Source organism: Lissotriton vulgaris, chromosome 8, assembly GCF_964263255.1.
Source record: "Lissotriton vulgaris chromosome 8, aLisVul1.2, whole genome shotgun sequence".
NCBI classification, from domain to species: Eukaryota; Metazoa; Chordata; class Amphibia; order Caudata; family Salamandridae; genus Lissotriton; species Lissotriton vulgaris.
The window spans coordinates 1,305,263,141-1,305,278,888 of NC_141696.1; positions in this window are offsets into that span (position 1 = coordinate 1,305,263,141).

Below are 15,748 nucleotides of genomic sequence, written 5' to 3' on the forward strand. Positions count from 1 at the left end.
CCGGCACACACACAGCCGCCCCAGTACTTCACTGGTCTTTAAAAGACCATTGCCTTGTTATTGACGCTTTGTTAGTTTTTCACCCCTTGTAGAGCCCCTGCATTGCCACTCTGATTATTGCTGGAAGAATTAGCACCTTACACAATACCAAGCACTGTCAGCTAAAACCAGCGAGGAATCAGGTTTTTGCTTGTAGGAATCGGGAGGCGGGAGACTAACCTTGAAATCGGTAGTCTCACGCCTGAATCGGGAGGGTTGGCATGTCTGCCCTGGGCAGCTGCCCACACTGCCCATGCCCAACCAGCAGTGGCGTAGCTAGGGGGGGCGGTGGGGGCGGTCCGCTCCAGGCGGCACAATTTTAGGGGCAGCGGCATTTACCAAGTGCGCTTGCTCTTCACACGGGGGCTGTCCGTCACTTGTGGCGCCCTTTATAATTTATTTGGGGACACTCAAATTCTATAATAAAATAAATGATAAAGGCCGCCACCTGTGCCGTGTAGCCCCCGTGTGAAGAACAAGTGCACCTTGTAAATGCAGCCTGCCCTGCAGTGCAACATGCACGTGTCTTGAAGAAGCCGGATTGTTAGCATTCATCATGCCCCGGTGTAATCATGTGAGAGACCTTTCTATCACCATTTCCGTGAGGTGTTGCTACATTGCATTATTGTGACAAACGACAACGAATTTTGCATGACATTTCAACTACTGTGGAGTTCTGAAGGAACGTCGAACAGGGTCTTCAAATAGGCAGCAGCAGCTGAAATTCACAGGTAAACATTGTTCCTTTACAGAAAAGAAGTGGTTTCTTAATATCCCAGCCGTCAGACTATAAATTATGTTTTTATGTTGCGCAGATTCGCAGCGCACAAGACAAACGGAGCTGCCCTGCTTAACGTCGACTACCATGACCACTACAGTTAACAATACATTTGTGCACACCCTGTTTCTTTCTGGTGTGTACAATGACGGGCAATAATTTCTCTTAAACCCGCATCAAATTAACAAATGGGAGGCTCATATTATTCAGGCTCCTACAGGTGAATTAAATGAAGTTTAATATTTACATGGCTCATTTTTCTAGAAAGGCCTTCTTCTGCTACAGCATCGCACAACATCTTCTGTACACGTATGGCCACGTCAGGTCTTAAGAACATTAAATTATAGCTACTAGAAAATAATTTTGTAAGGCCGACATGGTCGAATGGTTTGACTATTTGAGTGGAGCACACGCATACATAAAAACACATCTATAAGGTTTCAGAAAAGGACCACCTGCCCCTGTGCAGTCTCAATAGTTCCATGTTTCTTGTAACTCCTGGAATATCTTATCTACAAAGACTGTTAGGAAAACCTAATGATTCAGACACCTCCAGCCCCCTTCCCAAAGGTCGTTTTTCGAGAAAAGGACCTTTGTGTGCTCAGTTTAAGCCTTGGCACACTCTACAACTAGGCGAAGGGGTGCCTTTAGTTGCATCTCATGAATGGAGCAAGAGTCTGATGATGGCTGATAGCCAGAAACCGGCCCTAGGATGCTTGATTCCGGTCCAGGGAAGACATGGCTTGGCAGTTTGGGCTGGACTGTTCCCATGAGGCACAGGGTCAGGCAGTTTTGCATATGGCCATGTTTGAACTGGGGTGGCGTGGTGAGGAAAATAACGATGTATTAAACCCAGATCTGTGACTGGGGGGGTGAATGTTTTGCCAATGTGCAACATTCCGTCCATCATCTTGTGTGCTTTGTAAGAGTCTTCTGTCCCCTTATGTGGTAAGGGTCATTTCTGGTTCCTAGATACTAGCCAGCAGTACGATATCAGCACAATCCTCTGTTTCAGGATTGGGTGGTGGTCTCCTCATCAAGCTGCGTCTGGAAGGTTAAAGCGTTTATAATACATAGATTTTGGAATCCCTGTATAAAACCTGTCTGATTTCTTTATAAAACTGCCTATGTCAAACATTAACCCGTCCTCTTTTGGTGTGTCAGCGTCTGCCATGTTTGGATTTTCTCATAACGGGACATACCATTTTACACACAGCAGCTGTAACTTATGTGTGCCTCACCCTCACCCTCACTCCCCTGAACCTTGCCCGATGCAGAGTTTCTAAGGCTAGTGTCTGAAGCCACTGTCCAGTCAGGTTATATGGGCACTAGGGTAGTTAACTTCCATTTCTGGTGTTTTGCAGCTTTTAGAGTTTCTCTTTGCTCAAATGGGAGTAATTTCTGATATTTATATCTTTCTGTCGTCTTCATTGCTTGATTTTGCTCAGGAGAAAGTGTCACTCATATTCATTGAAATGTAACTCATAATTACACTAAAATGATGGAAATGTCACAAATAGCAATCTGAAACCTGGGCAGTTATGAGTTGAGTCTGGGGCAGTGGCAGTAGCACTGTGGGTCGATAGGCTGCAGCAGAACCAACCTCTACAATAGAGACCCTGCCACCACTGTGGAGTACTGGAGCCTGAGGAAGGTAAGAGCTAAACGGTTGTCACGAGGGGAGGAAAGGATCTTTGGTGAGTGGCAGGGCAGTGGTCCTTTAAAAAGAAGTGGTGGGGACTAACCAAGTTAGGCAGTCAGCAAATGACATTATGACACATGCCATCCATAGCTGCCAAGGTTTCAGATTGCTATGTGTGACATGTTCATAATTTCAGTGTGGTTATGAGTGACATTTGTCACTTTCTTGCGAGCAAAAATCAAGCAATAAAGATGAGGAAACATAAATATCAGAAATTAGACCCATTTGAGCAACGAGAAACTCTCAGAAGATCTAAAACTGCTGCAAACGCCTGCTGCAGCTGCCTATAATTAAAAGGACAGCTATGGACATCTAGAAAGCAGGTCACATGGCTCCACTAAGAAGTAACACTAAAAAAGAGCAAGGACTTGCGGTTAGGCTGTAGAACCACTGGAGCGAAGCTGTGCCTCTGACAATACAAGACAACAGTTTAGTAGAGAACAAAGATCTTTACTGGACCCCACCAATGTAGAAGGGGTATTGCTGGGTGCACATGAAGCATTCAGAGGAGTAGTGGCATGAGCATCACCAGAGCCTGCCCTGATGACCTGGCATAAATATCTCTAGATCTCTAGTGTCACACAGCGACTGACAAGTTACACACCAAGTGTAAATACATTAGACGACACTTCAAACAAAGATTGACATTTTGTTTTCTGCCCGTGGCACAGAAGCAGCTTGGTCTACAGTCGAGTATTCAGTCCATCCTGATTGCTGTTTAAAGCCTACAGCACAGCAAGTGTTGAAAGACCCCTAAATCCAACACCCTACCTTCAGATCCAGGTGAGTGCAAAAGTAGTCTGTCTCGAGTGACAGTCACGACGCATGCTGATGAGAGCACCGGTCTGTGAACATGTGGCATTGATGCTGTTTGGAGAGAGCTCAAATAATAAACCAGGAGAGAAGAATCACTAAAATCCATGCTGCTCTCTCTGTCCCACATGGGTCCTGGGCCCAGACTATAACAGGGTGTGAGAGGCCCTAACACAAATCTCAATTGCCTCAGGCCTATACCATAAATTCATTAGAGTCAGCTGACTTAAGGACTCCGGCCTCTATAGTGATCATGTGCGTAATAGCATGATTGCTGGGCAAGCCTCGGGAGAGCATGTGCGACACACATAGGTCAAAGTCAGGCAAGATGACAAATATTTTTAAAAGTATTAAAAAAAAACCACCAGTATAATTAAGCAAGTGGCCCCGGGGTGCTGTGCACAGCCTTCTACAACTGCGAGTTCAGATAGTTAACACTTACTTGCACTAGTTAATAGACAAATGTAAAACTAGCATTCAAATGATACAGGTGAGACATTTTTGTGCCTGAAATTTGACAGTGAGGTGAGATTCAAAATTGGAGTCTGAGACTTGTCACAGGGCTGCGGATGCCATGGGTGGCAACCTGAGGGATAGCCCCGGGCGTCACAAGCCCTAGCTACGCCTCTGCCAACCAGCTAGCTCCCAAAACAAACTCTTTGCTCCGGCAGCAGGATCTGACGTCCTCTGCGATGACTTCAGGCAGCTAGAGCTGCGCAGCAGGGAATCAAAATCATAATACTAATATTTACATTGTAGCAGTTGAGTGAGGCTGCCACTGCCAGCATCCTTAGCTCAGTTGGACACCCAAACCTGCGTAAGTAGCACGCCACGGGCAGAGCACTACCACAAACTCAGTTTTACACAGCACTTTCAGTGCCAAGTGCCACACAGCATAGGCGTGACAAAGTATTTCAGTGTGGTAATGCGGAATACTGCACTGAAAAGCGTTAGTTTAACGCCTGATGCGTGATACTTGGCAGGACTGTGCATAACTATGGATGTACAAGTTAATGCAGTTATTATTACGATGGCGTATTCAGAGACTTCAAGTCTCACTCATTCAAAGTGAGATTCCGGCATTTGCAGTTGGGCCGAGCTCTTATTCGCCAGTATAAAGCAAAGAAAGGGGTGACCCAGTTTTGTGCAGAACCTGGGAATTCGTACATTAAGTGAACAGTGGTTCTGCCATCTATTAGCATATAAGAAGCGTCCAATGTATTTATTCAATTTGTCCTGCTCCTCAGATGAGACTATCATTTAATGAAAGAAATCCAAATAAAGCCCAAGAAACAGAAACGTACGTACTTCTGAACTAGTATATGATTTTATAACAAATTGGTGAAAACTGTGTACTCAAAAAATGAGAACAGGACATATATAGTCTCATCAAAGGAGAAGGAAAAATTAAATAAATACGTTGGGCGCTTCATATACGCTAATAGGTGGCAGAACCACTGACCTCTCATTCGCAGCAGGTTAAATGTCACACCTGGAGAGAAGGCCTAGAACTTGGACCTTAAATGCTACTCAGATCAGAGCTCTGCATGTGTTTCTGAGACTTTTCTTGCATTAAAGGACTTTTGTGTTAAAATCCAGCCTGTTCACCATAATTACAACTACTGTGGGGGAGGAGGAGGAGGATAATTTGGTTTCTGCAATTCTTCATATGTTGATATGACAACAATTTTACACTACTTCTTTGTAAATGTTTTTGGGTACCAATTAGAAAATAAAGTAAAGATGCTCACGTATATTTATAAGATACACTAAATCATTATGAATCAAATACACATCTGAACTCAAGCAGAAACAAGCACTGGCAAAGCCAACAAGTCTGGCATAGGCTGCCAGCATTTTGCCAATGCTTATTTTGTTTAGTCATGGTTTTTGTAAAACGTTATTGTTGGAGGAGCTGCTAGGCCCTCACCAATATAAGAACATTAAAATATGGGCTTAAAACAAAAATAATTGTTGGCCTCATAAAGCATACATTACCATATTTCTCCCAGGCACTGAAGGGAAATACCTTGTGTGTGGATGTGCTCGTTGTGAAAGAGCAGAATACCGCCACTCAAAGTGAAGTTAGCCAATGGCTGAAGTGGGCTTACTCCATTGCCCCATGCTGTATGCTAGAGTGGGCAGAAGAAGAATGTGATGGACACAGCACCAGACCAATGAATGAAGAGGAATGGATCAAATGCCCTAAAGTACAGATATTATGTGTATAATTTTAGTAAAATCAAAAGGTCTTAGCTAACCCCAGAGCTAAAAATATATGCTGATGGTGCCTAAACACAAACACAGTAAGAGCTTTTACCACTGTTATGCAACTATGTGAAATAGACTAAAAACCTATATTTGTGAATTCAATGTTGGTAGCCCCTCGACAAGACCGAACAATAACTAGGAGCACTACTTGCTTGTTGTCCGCAATTCTATAGGGGATTTCCCATCCTTTTCTAATGAAAACAACACTGAGGGACTAGTATAGTGCAGTACTTCCTGATACAAATTACATTACTTTTTTGTAACATGGTATCTTTTGTCTTCGCTTTTGATTATGGCCGCTTCCCGTATGGGTTTTTGTACATACACTCTATATTAGTAAAAATATTTGTCCTCAAATATCTAACCCACGTTTAGCTTTATTCTGCCTTTGACCACCTTTTTCTCACTTGTTTACAAATACTGTGACTTTGTATGCTCACAGCAGCATGAGCATGCTGTTATCTAGGGTGACAACAGTCCTAGTAATATTTTCAAAGGGAAAAGTACATGAAGACCTTGGAAGTTTCTTTTGCAAAAGGCTGACTCTGCTAGTTTCTGCAGTACTCACTTCATTTTGCCAACTTCAGAACGTGGTTACACTGATTAGCGTGGCTGGGCTAAAATGTGCAAGGTACAACTCAGGAAAGCAAATCATGATCAGTGGCGCCAAAAGTGTTAGAAAGGAAATCATTGAGCTCTTTAGGCCTCTCATATTCCAAATCAGGGTGGTATTTATATTGGTAAGACTAGCCTGCTGGAAATTGATCGTGAAATACCAACCGGAAAATGGCGTGACCAAGCAACCACCGGGGATCTTCAACCAAAGAAGGAAGATTAGAAAATACCAGATTGATGATGTGACTGGCTTGGTGGGTAGGAGCAGTTACTACGCGAGTCAGATTGAGGGAGACCAACTGGTCCGTTAGGGTACAGACAAATCTGGCCAAAGGTTTATCTGAAGATTAAAATCGCCAAACAATGTAAAGTTAGCATATTGAAGCGTCAGGTCAGCTAAAGCTTTAACCAGAGATTTGATAAAGCACCCTGCCTAAACCAGTGGGCAGTAAATCAAGGCACCTGGCAGAGAGGACTGAGCAGATACTGAAAAACAGAAACCTATACCCTCTGCTCCCAATAATTTAGGCAGCTGAAAAGTTGTACACTGAAAAGCCTGCTTCTAAGCAATCGCAATCCCCCTCCCCTCCCCCCCACCATTCCTATCAACCCTCTCCAAATCCACAAGGGACTACCCACCAGGAACAGCAGTTGTTATATCAGGACCCATAGCATCATTCATCCATCTTCCTGTAATAAAGTAACAGATCGCTCTCCCATCACTACTGGCATTCTTGCTGCAACAGTGAAAATCAAAGCACTGCTCTGTGGACTTTCACTATTTCATTGGTTCAAATCGCATCACTTTCTCCTAATTTTTCTTTCCATGCCTTGTCCCTCTTCCCCTCTTTAGAAGTGTGCACTGCTAATGCTAGACAATCACTTAGGACCTTGCTTAGTACGAGAAATGGGATGGATCAGGATACAAGAGATGGGCAGAGACATAAAGACAAGGGGTCGAGATAGAGATGGTGTAGAAAGATATGTAAGGCTGGGAGAGAAGTAAAGGAAAAAGAGAAAGGTGTGGTAGCCAGGAGGTAAGATAAAGAGAGGTAGAAAGAAGAAGTTGCAGGAAGAGAGAGGTAGAGAAATAGGTAAGGTTTTAGAGTGCGTTACAGAGGCACAGAGAGATCGTGGTAGGGAGAAGGAAATGTAGAGAGCGGCACAGGAGTACAGGACTCCAAGGGGTTAGGTAAAAAGAGATGATGTAGACAAAGTGAGTTAAACAGAGGTAGGTCGGTGCTGAAATTGGAAACAATTTATTTCAGGAACCCATAAATTGGTAGTCAAGATGTGACAGGGGAAATGGGTGGAGTCACAAGGGGTGGACACATGAAAAGCGAAGTCTGACAGTTAACTTACACATTTATGCTTTTTAATGTCTGCTGCAAAGAAATTAGCCACAAAAGCAAATGCGACAGCTCATATGTTCTGGCTTAATAGGCAACAGAGGCTAGATTTTGAAACATCTTTCAGGTTTACATCCTCTGCTGCCGAGATCTTTTTGTGCCCAGCAAGTTTCAGGGGATTATAACAACGGTAAAATAACTCTGATGGTTAATGCAGTTCCCGGAGGGTTCCATGTTTTAGCCAGTTTTTACTCATAAAAGTAGCACAGACCGTTAATGTACCTACTACAAAGCACATCGTGTAACATGCGGATCACAGATTTGTATTTTATGTGGTCTGGTAAGCTGGTTACTGGTTTTGACACAGAGATCCTTTTGTTACTTCCAGTTCATATGATCCGGACCTTCCATTATAGCACTGTTAGCTATGAACCGGCGTCATGGAACTGCATAAAAACTGCAAGTCATGGATTTAGATCCTCCTTGTTTCTGTCCAGTCTGTTGGTATGCTAAGTTTAGAAAGAAAGGGTTCCTTTGGGTAGTAATAAAGTCTAGTTAATACAGACAACCCCAATCGCTGTGCTACTTTTTAAATCCTGATTGTGTCACCCAACCAGGCACTCTTAAAATATAATTTATTTTTATGTTTAATATTTATACGCAGGCAACATTCCGCTGTTAGGTATCCCATTAGCAAGTGGCAAACTCACCAATTGCAAGTTAGCACGCTGGTCTGAAGCAGGTATCAACACGGTAGCAGACCTATTTGGTAATAAGACACTGCTCGATCACAACACCTTCGTTAAAGAGAGGGGAGCCCCTGCACACCTGTACTTAACGCACGCTGCACTGATTCAATACGTAAAAAAGTATTGGGCACCACAGAGGAGGGAACCTACCAGCAACGAGCTGGTCAAGATGGTACACTATATGGGCAGAGGTAGACTCTTGATTCGCTGGATATACACTGGTATCAGTGGCCATACACGGGTCTCTCTGGATGCACTGAAGATAGTATGGACAGGGGATATAGGTAGAGACCTGACAGATTAGGAATGGACGGCAGTAATTGAGCATCCCAGAAAAGCAATGAGAAATTCAAAATTTATCCAAACTATGGTATTACATCGTGCTTATTTGACCCAGCGTAGGTAGGATAAAATGTTCCCACAAACACAGCATTCATGCCCGAGGTGAAAGACAGAAGAGGCGGACTTGATACACATGCTGTGGGCGCGCCCGACAATAAGGAGATACTGGGACATTATTAGAAGGATAACCAGGATGGCAGCACATCACAGGATTCACGACACAGTGGAAAAATGCATTTTGGGTCTGCACAAACATTTGTCCAAACACAAGATACAATATCGATTCATAGACCATGCATTAATACTGGCTATTAGAGCCCTTACTATGCGCTGGAAGTCGAGTAAACCCCCTGCTGTGTCGAACTGGCGCATGGAAATGATACGCTGGAGTTGTGCGGAGGGTGCAGCACTGTGCAGGGAAGAAATACGGGGACTACGGAAGACACCAATAGCTCTAGAATGGGAGAATATGTTGGAAGAGGTGAAATTAACTGTTATAGATAACGATGGTTAAATGTTTTATGTAAAATGGTAACATGTAATGCCCAAGTCTCTGTGTACTAAAGAGAAGTTGTACGTCAAGGTACACACAATTCAAGAATATGTTATAGTAACAATGGTTCAAAAAACACTGAAGCTAAGGAACTGTGACCGGGAATGATCGGAGTGGGGGGAGTTATGGGGATAGGTAGAAATCAAGAAGTCTTCATTATTCATGTACTGTCCAAACACGGGTGAAATGTACGATCATAAATAATGTTGATACTGTCGGAGATCTTTAGACTTAACATTGCAGTAATGAATGCATAAAACTATGTTATTGGAATACTGTTGTACGAGACGGCAATACTATGAGAATTACCTATTGTATTGATATATGGCATACATCAAAAAACGTAATAAAATATGTTTAAAAAAAATCTTTAACGTTTATAAAGCCCAATTATCATGCCCAAGGGTACATCCCAGCACTGGACCAAACATGCACAAGCTCTGCAAGCTCAGTGCCATGAAAGGAGAGAGAGAAAGGCCATCAAGCGTTTATAAAATGTGAGAAGATCTTCAATGAGGCAATTTCCAGGGGAAGGAAGTACCAATGGAGTGCTGCAAGATGACTAAAAGAGTGACCACCCTTTCTGGCTTTCTTGATTTATGTACTACCAATTAAGGGTTGGCAAGAGAAAGAGGAGCAAGGCGCCCATGAGGGATTATGGAAATTCACTTTGCTAGGCAATAATACTGACCCAGATTCATGAAGTGCCTTGTGAACGTTAGCAGAGTAATTTAAAGCTGGCTCTTTTCCGCACTGGGAGCCAGTGCAACAGATCAAGGCAGGCTCAAGGCTCATCTCTACAAGTAAAGACGATATGTGACTACTACGCCTCATAACACTCATTGTATTATGTAAAATTTCCTGTACATTGATGTACACACTTGTATGATTTCATTTCTCTCTGTGTGTGATGTAGAATGCTCTGACACCTTACACTAGACTAAGCAGTGCTATAAAAGAATGAAATAAAAAGTAAATCAGTGGCATTTAAATCATTATTTGTGTAATTACTCATACACACAAAGACATCTGGCATTCTTATAGGGCATGCACGTCTCTTACATGGGGCAGGGAGCTGAAACAAGTAAAAATAATCATAGTTTCTCTTAAGTGCTTATGAAGTGATAAGCTGTGGGCCTTGACTTCCATCTATTGCAATGACATCTGGATGATAGGATCCAGATAGCTCCTAGCGAGGATGATAACTTGATCTAAAGATGGACTGATGGCCCTTTGAAATAAACCTTTGTAAGAATCCAAACACACAGCTTTAGAAGAAAGGTTGGGTTTATTCTAGGAAAAAGGATCCCATCTACAAACAGCCAGTTACAAGCATCTGCTCCTGCCTCCAACTGCAGTCTAACTCCAGTTACATCATAACATTCTCTATCACCTGGCAACTGGCAAATTTGTAAAGAAAGGAAATGTGTGGCATCTCAGGATCTCAAGATGCCACACTTCTCCTTTCTTTACAAATAACAAAACTGAAGTAGTAAAGAGGATAAAATACAATGAGGTGAAAATAAACAATGTAGGTAGGAAACATATGAAATACAATACTTAAGTTTACTTTACAAAATCTATAAAGTGACTTGGAGGAGATAAAACTCTGCGAGACTTCCGGAAGCCATGTGGAACACTAGAAGTGTGAGAAGTGTGATCCAACCTTTCAGACCCCAACTCTTCAGACATTTCCTTACAGTCACTAACAAAAACATTTCTAATCAAAACCACTCTGTTCAAATTCCCAATGTGGTGGTCAGCATTGTTAATGGTATTGTTGAAGATCTTAATAACACAATTAGGTTTCAAAAACGCTTCAGATGACGTACTTTTGCAGGTTTTATTATCAATACCCAGTCCCCCACTTTAACAATACCTGCCTCTAAACAATTCAAATGGAGTTCTTTTGGTAACGTCATGAGGAGACAATCTATAAACCTTCAATTTTTTAAGATCTCTGTAAGCCAATCCGAATTCATAGACTTTGCCATTTCAATTGTTTCTTTGAGCAGCTGATTAAACCGTTAAACCAATCCATTGGTCTCTGGGTGATATAATAAAGACTTCTTATGCTTAATACCATGTGCTGATAAAAACTCTTCCATCTCCCTGGAGACCAATTGCACACCATTGTCTGTAAGAATGGCATTGGGTATGCCCTCTCTAGCAATGAGTTTCTCCCAAAAAACATTGATATGCTTAGTTTCAATTCCTGGTGTTATAGCTATTTCAGGCCATCTTGAAAAGAAATCAACAAGCACGAGTATATACCATTCTGTGCCAGAAGAACGGGCTGGGCCAACAATGTCTAGGCCAACTTTCTTCCATGGACCATCAGGGTGGTCTCTTGTAACCATGGGTTGTACTTTAGGTTTTGCCACTCTCTCACTCAAAGCACGCTGCATACAATCCCTAATCTTCCGTTCCACTTGTAGTCCATTCCTGGCCAGGAATATGACAATCTTAACCTTTCCTTCGTCTTGGAAATTCCCAGATGACCATCATTTGCTAAGGAAATAAGTTCTTCCCTAAGAGAAGTGGGTGGATTAAGCCTTATCCCCCTGACAAGTAAGCTATTTTGTTCTCATAACTGATCTCTTACATGCCAAAATGTATCCACATTTTCATCACCTTTGGGTTTGATTTTCCAACCTGTTTTAATACACTCTAGAACCCTTAATAGATCATTATCATCACTTAAGGCTTTGAACCATCTTTCTCTCTCAATGATGCCTCCTTCAATGATGCATACCATTTCTTCATCCTGTTCACACTCAACATCAGGACCAACATCGTCTTTAGCAACGAGACGGGATAACGCATCTGCCACTTTATTCTGTACACCAGGTAAATATTTTATCTCAAAGTCGTAATCTTGTAGCGCCACAACCCACTTTGTGATTCTATTGGAGACAGCATCAATGCCCCTTTTAAAAAAGAAATTCACATAAAGGTTAATGGTCGGTTCTAACCTCAAATACACCTCCCCACAACAGATTTTTCAATTTCTTTACTGACCAATAAACAGCAACCACTGGATATTGCATTTCAGCTCCTCTTAAATTCCTAGACAAAAATAGTATCACTTCATCATTTCCATTGTTATTTTGTAGGAGAACGGCTCCTAGACCTTTCATGCTGGCATCAGTTATTAAGATAGATTTCTTGTCAGGATCAAAGCTGCTTAATTTCGGTGCCAAGCTTAGCTTTTCTTTAAGAATGCAAACTCTCGCTCACACGTATCATCCCAGATAAACTCACACCCTTTACGCAACAAAGCTCTTATGGAGACACATTATGAGGCAAATCCTTGAACAAATTTACTATAATATTCAGCCATTCCTAAAAAACTCATCAGCTCTTCCTTGTTAGTAGGGGAAGTCATTTTCTGTATCGAAATGACTAAATTTTCCTTCGACGAGACACCACCCTCAGAGATCATTTGACCCAGATAATCAATTGATTCTCTTTTGAACTTGCACTTTTCAATTTTGACTGTTAGTTTGAATTCATCAAGCCTGCCTAACACACTCATGAGCCTCAACTCATGTTCTTTGTCATTCGACACAAAAACCAAGATGTCATCCTGATATACTCTTACACCAGTAAGGCCTTTCAAAACAACTTCCAACGCCCTCTGGAAAACCGAGGCCGCCGAAACCAACCCAAAAGGAAGTCTCACAAAACAAAATGTTCCAAAAGGGGTATCAAAAGCTGTCAAATCTTTTGACACCAGACCTGAAACTTCTACCAATACGAGTCTGAGGAACAAATCAACATTTTTAAAGATGCTACAACAAGTACCCTCTGAGGTGGCTACCTTTGAGAAAGCGGTGATTCAATCGTTCAATGCAGAAAAAGGGAGAGCAGTCAAACCCTTCTTTAACATGAACAAAGCAGAAGAACAGTGTGCTTTTGCATTGGGAACAGATTCGTCGATTGTTATTAAACAAGCCGACAAAGGTGGAGCCACTGTTGTGATGGATGCCACATCGTACCATACGGAGTGTCTGAGACTGATAGAGTGCGCAGGTCACCCGGCTAGGATAATTTTACTAAATACTCACCTGGGCCCATAAATTTCATTAAACATACGTCAATATTTACCTTGGGTAACTCACACTCTACTATCAGTATATCTTGAGATTCTCTATACTACACTGATTCCCATATCTACAACCTAGCAATGTAAATACTAGGAACCTAATCACCTAGGATCAGGGAGTCGAGTATTAAGCTAGGTATCTAAAAACATTTAATAACATTTATTAAATGAATTAAATAACCACAGACTTTGGAAAGGTTCAAAGCTTTATCTAATCATCATCATCATATGTCATGAGCAGAAAGTTAAATGTGATAAGACTATCAATAACTAAAATCAGAAACAATATGTAGCTATGAATAGGACAGAGTATGCTTAGCATCTAGAACTTTAAACTGAAAGATAGGTAAAAACAAGGAACATGCTATATTTAGATAACAACCTCTCGCAACCTGATTAAAGGAGGGTAAAGAAAGAAAACATGCTATATTCAAAAAGTCTTTAGAGCAGTCAAAGAGACTTTATTGAAATTCGAGATTTTAATTTAGCTCAAATAATAAAGGGTAGGTAAGATTGGAACATACTATTCAATTCAGCTTATCTCCTAGAGGGAGGTTAAGATAAGGAACATATACTTAAGATAGAAACGATTTAGCATTAACTAAAGGTAGGTCAAAAAGTGGAACATGCTAATAGAATGAGTGATGCATGAAAAACTTACATATAAAGGATAGGGGAGAAAAGGAACATATGCAATTATGCTTTGCAATATTTGAGAATTAGAAATTAAAATATAGATAATCAATCACCCACACAGACTTTATATTTACCTAAGATAGAATGAAGACCAACCCTGGCCACGGGACCGATTGGAAAAGACGGGAAGAAACCCTCAAGGACTTAGGTGCCAGTAGGCGAGCAGGTACAGCTCATGGACAGTCAGGACAGGATAACCCCAGAATTTGGATCAGAACCGGGTTCACCAAAGGGTATGACCAACACCCGCAGCTTCGGTTGCAACGCCTGCGCTATACCCTCTCTGCAAGGAATCTGCCAATAACCCCGATTAGGTTCTCAAACCTCCCAGCAAAGTGCTTCGCCAGCACTTTTAAGTCTGCACAAACCCCAAATGGGTTTCTCGAACCTCCCAACAGAATGCTTCACAGCTCTCTGAGTTCAGTCACCTATAGAGTGCGTTGGGTCAGTGACAGGTCAGCTATTCGGGCAAGTCGGACAATTTCTCTAGCTAAACCTATGCTAGTTATATTGTTTTTCGGGTCAGTGTACCACCCCACAATGTTGCAAGTGTAAGGATCCCCAATTATGATTGGACAAAGGAGGAGGTCAGGTCATCACACCACCTACAATTTAGACTTTCTCAGGCTTAATATTCAATCTCTGTACCCACCCCTTATTTTCTATCTTCCCATGGCATATGTTTTTCGGTGAACAATAGTGAATACAATATTCATGTACAATTGTATCAAATGTTGTACAGTTCAGCTTCGTTCGGCTAGGTCCCAGGTCGGTTCCCAGGAGCATCTTGGCTGTGGCTGCCAACTGGCTGGGTTCCACTGCTGCAGAGTTTTTCTCTCTCCGCATCCAGACCTGCGCAGTAGGGACTCTAAATATGGAGTAATAAGCACCTCCCAGTCCCAAAAGGATACGATACATGAAAAGCAAAAGAAAACAATTTAGAACATAGAAATAAATGATTACACTGTATACCTTGAATCACTGTACTGCACCCATTACTGTAATATAAACTATAGCATTATAGTTTAAGCAGAACAGACAGCTTTGCGAAAGCGGCAATGCAAGCTTAAAGCATGTGAGCACACAGAGTGTTCACAACAGAGTAACAGAGGGTCAGAAATATGACAGGCTAGTAAAAGAAGACAGAACAGGTGTAGCGCTCCCACTGGCTATATGATTACTGGGCAAATGCTCAAAAATGTATATATATGCATATAACTCTGTGCCAGATCAAGATAAGTATCTGGTCTCTGGCTCCCATCAGTCACCCCTCGGAACCGCCCTTCATCATTTGGGGCCCCGAGGACCAACACTGTACCAGATCTTGGTATATTGACAGAGAGAAAGGATCTTCCTGTTAGTCTGTGTGTGTTGGTATATGGTTGAAACCATGTGTGTCGGTGGAGTAACTGATAGGGTTAGAGAGAAAACTAATGTGCAGTGCAAGAAAAAACCAGGGAAAGAAATGAGGGTGAGTAAAATTGGTTTAAGGAGCAAAAATAAATTTTAATGGGGTATGACTCCTATCACCAATGTTAAAAATAGCTCAGATAGGGTGAATTTATAACCTATCTAGTGGTGTGACGTGGTCGACATGTTTCAGCAAACCTGGCTATTAGCCTTGCTTTCTTCAGGACCTATTAATTACAGCTACTGCAAACAAAGAAAACCCAACGTGACAAATAAGTTAAAAGACATTGTAGGAACGACACAGAAAAGTCACCTGAACATCC